Source organism: Thalassophryne amazonica, chromosome 8, assembly GCF_902500255.1.
Source record: "Thalassophryne amazonica chromosome 8, fThaAma1.1, whole genome shotgun sequence".
Classification (NCBI taxonomy): domain Eukaryota; kingdom Metazoa; phylum Chordata; class Actinopteri; order Batrachoidiformes; family Batrachoididae; genus Thalassophryne; species Thalassophryne amazonica.
The window spans coordinates 49066490-49072489 of NC_047110.1; positions in this window are offsets into that span (position 1 = coordinate 49066490).

Sequence of the window (6000 nt, forward strand, 5' to 3'; positions counted from 1 at the left end):
CCTTGTGAAGCACTTTGGGATAATTTATGTTGTGGTTTGGAGCTACATAAATGAATTTAATTATACATATCTCTGTAAGGAAATAGATGGCTTTTGTAAAATAAGCTTGTTTAATTTAAATTATAATGACCAGATCAAAGCAGAACTCGATAGTTTTGTGAAACTTCATCAGTAATTCTAGATTCATTTTGTTTAAACACTCGTCTTCAAAACATCTGGAAATCTGTGAATGAGAACAGTACGTAGAACTGTACTATTGTAGTAGATCCTTTGAGACTAGATGACTGTACTGAATGCTAATTTCTCATCCCAAAATCAAAGGTAGTATCTTACCATTGGAAGGCTGGAGACATGAAGTGTGTCAAAACACGCAAATGTTCAGTGAGACAGTAATTGCGACTTTGCCTCTCAGAGGTGGGGTGAAGTCACCGTCAAGTCATCTAAAGTCATCAATCTGCAAGTCCCAAGTCAAGTCTCAAGTCAGCTTGCAAACAATTCGTGGTCATTATGATTTGAGACTTCCTGATTCATGACTTGAAAGTGACTTGATGGTGACTTTGTCTCAATTCTGCCACTGAATTGGTACTAATGACACATTAGTGCATGTCCCTGAATGTCAGCTGAATATCGCACATATGTTGAAAATGTCCACATTCTTATTGCGTGAGTGCCACTTGAATGCCATGTGACACTCTTGCGAATGTCGAATGGCCTTTGTGACTAGCAAGGCACAGTCCTGTAATAAATGATCAAATTAAAAAGCCGAGCATGGCTCCATGTTGGAGAAGTGCACCGCTGTCGCAGCCCAAACAGTCCCCCGTAAAAATCGGTCAGCCTTGCCTTCATTGCACATGCGTCATTAGCCGCAGTTCACTGATTATCACCTTGTTTCTGCTTAAAACTGCACTCCAGTCATCATCTGTCTCAGCAACAGATATCTGAAGCTTTTGTACAACAATCATTTCCACATAAAGCTATTTATGGCCTTGCACCTCCCTACTTGTCTGAAATTTTAACTTTGCGCACCTACAGTAGGACGTTAAGGGCGTCTGGCCAGCTTTACTTAGATGTTCCAAGGTCAAGATATAAACGCTGGAGTGATCATGCTTTTGCGGTAGCTGGCCCCAGACTGTGGAATGAGCTACCTCTTGAGTTACGTACTATTCCTTTTTAAATCTAAGTTAAAGACTTATTTATTTAAACTGGCTTTTAACACTTAGTGGGGAGGTGACATGTTCTGTTATTTTTATGTTCTTTTTTATGTGTTGTTTTAAAATTTTATATGTGTTTTATTTTGTAAATTTGTGTTTTTAATGTTAAGCACTTTGGACACCAGTCGGTGCTGTAAAGTGCTTTATAAATAAATGTTGATTGATTGATTGATTGATAAATTCAGCATTATTTCATCATAAAAGATGGAGGAAGAGATCAGAGCACTGTGGTTACATGAGCTGCTAACTGATGTGTTCACTGCGCGTTGGTCATTTCAAAGGTCACAAAGTATCGCCTTGTTTCTGCTTAAAACTGACTTTAGAATGATTTAAGAGTTTTACCTTGTCATCTGGTGGTTACTAATCCCATTAATCCATTTTATCACTTTGGGTGAAGAGACTCTGTCTTAGACGAGCGGCTGAGCTCCAAAATGACGCATGCGTAGTGGAGGCAGGGTGGACCAATTTTTAGGGCCGGACCGTTCGGTCTGCAATACTGCACACTCACCCACTTGCAGAATGATGTCCCTGCATGATCCACTCTCCTGTCCGCTCCTTGGGATCTAATCAACGCACTCCTGGATGTGTTGGAACGGCCATGTCTATGTGGTGCTGCACGGTCTCCAGCTGAGTGACCCCACAGGAAAGGCAGCTGTGTCTCAAATATTTTCTATGCAGGATTCACTGTCCACTCCTCCTGGGAATGACCAGTATATGCCCCCACTGATAACGATCCTTTTCTCCTTGGTTCAAGATCTGCGATAAGCGCTCTCCCACGTGCTGGAACAGCCTCTTCTCTCTGACACGGTGTTGTCCAGCAGCACTTCAGAGGTGTGCGTCTTGGTTTGATTTGATTTATTTGACAATAACATAGTAAGCCCCTTCGACTGTTCCCTTGTCTTGTTTTGTTTTTGTCCTACCTGGGGTCACCCCAGCAGATCCTGATTTGGCACTGATCATACACCGTCCTCCTCCTCTGTCCTGCCTGGGTGCTGGATTGGAGTTGGGAAGCAGCATATAACTGCCAGCCGGGGTTTCCGGACTCACTCAGGCACTTCCAGAAGCCCTGTTCCTCTTCAGCTATCTCCACTATTTTGGTGTGTTGCGAGGGCAGCTCGTGCATGTCTCCCACAACGAATGTTAGATCCCCATTTTTGTCTCCAATCACTCACAATGTAGTTTCATATGTTGTCAACCCCTCACAAAGTTCTCTCACAGTTCTTGCACGGTAAGAGTCATGGAGACTACATACATTCCTCTGAATGTATGTAGTCTCCATGACTTCAGGAACTTTGCAACACCACGCCAGCTCTGTATTTTGTGAGGACCTTTGTCGCCTTGTCAGTTTTGAACTGTTAAAAATTCAGGGGAGATGCGAGTGACGTGACTCACGCGAAGGAATTACACTGAACGTTGTGCGAAATCAAGCAAATTCCCTCTCAACTGCCATTTGCATGCTGTCACAGCCCAGTGAGACAGTACCTTTCTTAAAAAAAAAAAAAAAAATCTGGAAAAGATTAGTCTCACTGCATGGCTTTCCTTTGAAAGAGATTTGAAGCTTGTCTAAAAGCAGGAACGTTTCACAAATGACAAAATCAGATGCCTCAGATTGTTACCGATGTTCTTTATCAGGACCTTTCAAGGAAAAATCAACATGGATCAGACTTCTACAAGGAAAAGTGACAAATTGGAGTGTGTTGACCCTTTGAAGTCTCGAAAAACGATTACGTCTTGGAAGCTCGTCTATTTGAGGAACCAGACTTGGATCATTCAGTAAATGCAAGTCTCTAAGGCTCAGCTTGGTGATCACTGCTAATAGTCCAGCACTTAAAGAGTCACCTTGCCAACTCTTACAAAACTCTGACAACTGATTAATCTTTTGGTGGGTTTTGACTGATAAGTTGATCACAGTGACAGAATTCCCAGAAAACATTCATCTCTGTGTTATGACTCCATTTCATTAAATAAAGAGATAATCAGTCACTTGGAAATAATCTTGTATCTACCCCATTATTATACAAGGGATGATTTCTGCTCTCTCTCTACTGTATATATATATATATTCATCTAGACGAATCACCAAAGATATTAGCTCATCTAAATCGTTTGGTTCGTCACGGACTGCTAGCTCGTCTTTTAATGAATCATTTAAACCATCCACAAACACTCCTCTTAAAGCTGCGGCATTCCAACCGGACTGAGCAGAAAAAATTCGGAAATCCACGGAATACTCCGCCGCACTCCGCCTCCCCTGCCTGAGATTCAGCAACCGTTGGGCAACGGTATTTGTTTTCACCGGATGGTCAAAAACCAATTGGAACTCCCGGGAGAAATCCTTAAAGAATCCTAACAATGGAGAGTCATTACTCCACAACGCAGTGACCCAAGCTAAGGCGTCACCTCGGAGCAAATTTGTCACATATGAGACACGGCTACCATCACAAGAGAAGGAAGCCGGTCATTGAGCAAAAACCAGAGAACATTGCATCAAAAACGGAGCACAGGCTTCAATGTTTCCCGCATAAGGCTCCGGATGACAAATAATCGGTTCGGAAGCCGAATCTCTGGGTGATGGAGTTATCTGCACTGGTATCGATGGTGCCGCAGCTGGAGCAGCAGGAAGCAGAACGGCTTGCGCTGCAAGCTCCGTAAAGCGGGCGTCTGTTTAATTTGGTTTGCGAGATGCTGTAATTGCTCCCATATTTTCTCCAAGTGTTCTTGAACTCTTTCGGCAAATGGAACCGCTTCTGCCGCTGGGTCCATTGTAGAATGGCCAGGAACTACTGTTATGTGCCGACGCGGGTTGAGGAGCGGACCTGCGTCTGACTGAACCCAGTGCTAAATAACCAGAAAGCGGTTCCAGAAAAAACAAAACAATTTTATTTTCCCCTTCTTGTGCAATACTCAGTGTACAACAAAAAGTGCGTTTATCTGGCGGAGTGAAGGACGGCGCGCTCTCCAGCGCCCAAAGGGATTGAAACCCAGCGCTTCTGGACTCACGTTCACCGCCAAACACCCCCCAGGTGGACACAACAAACCGACTCTGCGAAGGATAGAAAAGGTGAGGTAAGTCAGCAGCTACAACTAATATCCTTCAAAGGCACACACTATCAGCAACACATTCAGGTCTGAATTTAAGCTTTATGTAAATGAGCAGCTTCTCACAACAGGTGGAGGATCATCAGTCCGCACGCCACGGCCATGAGAAGCGAGCTGCACAATTCTCATCAATGTTCAAATATACTGCGTAACAAAATACCAAATTACTATTAACACTTATTCAGACAATCACCTCTGATGTGTGCTGACAGCACGTGTCCCTCACCCGTCCTCCTTCACAGGCACGATGTGTCAAACCCAGGCGCGGTCCTCAGCGTCTCACAAACGAACATCACAAGGTCGAGTTCCCGGCAATTCTGCTCGAATCACACATGGCTTAAATGCAGAACGCCATCTCATTATCTGCCTCAGCTGAAAGTCTTTAAGGTTGCATGTGAGCATCATCCACAGGTGCTGCATATCACGCTGATGAGGGTGAAGGACTCTTCTGCCAGCACCTTCTCCACAGACAGATAACCAGTTTGCATACCACCTGGAGAGCAAAGAAAAGAAAAGAACACCAAAATGTCCAGCCAACCCCCCCAACACACAACACACGTGTGCTTGCATGAGCCAACCTTGAACCTTCGTGCGCATGCGTGATTTTTTTCACGCCTGTCGGTTGCGTCATTTGCAGTCTTTGTGTGAGGATGGGTGGAGTCTCTTGTCGTTTTTTCTTTGCAAGGAAATGGCGGAACGACTGGAGCAGCACGACTGCATCAAATTTTGCCACAAACTGGGCAATAGCCAAGTGGAAACCATTCGGATTATTCAGACGGCTTTCGGTGACGATCCTATGGGCATCACACAGATTAAGGAGCAGTACAACCGGTTTAAAGATGGCCGCACAACGGTGGAGAGCGCGCCGTGCTCTGATTGGCATCAACACGCTGAAACGACCGGATCATTTCCAAAGTGAACGCTGTGGTGATGTGGGACTGTCGTGTAATTATCTGAGAAATTGCGGAAGAGGGGGACATCAGCACTTTTTCGGCACATTCCACTGTCAAAGAAGATTTTGCCATGAAAAGAGTGGCGGCGAAATTCATCGGCACGAAGCTGATGGCGCAGCAACAGCGCCTCCGTGATGAAGCCTCACAGGACATGTAGTGACATGCCCAGCTCGTCAACCATTCGGAAGATTCAGACGGCTTTTGGTGGCTTTTCAGTCGTGTGACTATTCGAGAAATTGTGGACAAGCTGGACATGTCAGGGCATGTGGAAGTGTGGACAGAAAATTTTGATATGTTCAAAATCTCTGGCACGCATTAATTTTATGAATGAGACATGAACATTGTGCAATCTATTCGAAAACACTGTGTGTCACTGTGAGTTAATGCGTCTCAATGCAACAATTATGACGAGATGTTAGATGTTAAATCCACAATAAACAATAATTCTACAGATATATTATCAAACATATAAGAAGGAATGACAATGTAACTACTTTATCAAGCCATTACATAATAAATATTATAATCACCTTTGAGGTGATTCCAAATATGTTCTCCACCTCATGAAGCACACAAGAAAAGCTGCAGCTGTAGATAATTTCCCTGTGATTCCAGAAGGAATGAGATGGTGTCATCAGCAAAATTCTGAGAGCAAATGCATCATCCGCTACGAAATAATTATTTTATATAACACGGCATCCAGTGTGACAAAGCAGGTTGCATTGGCATGACGACTT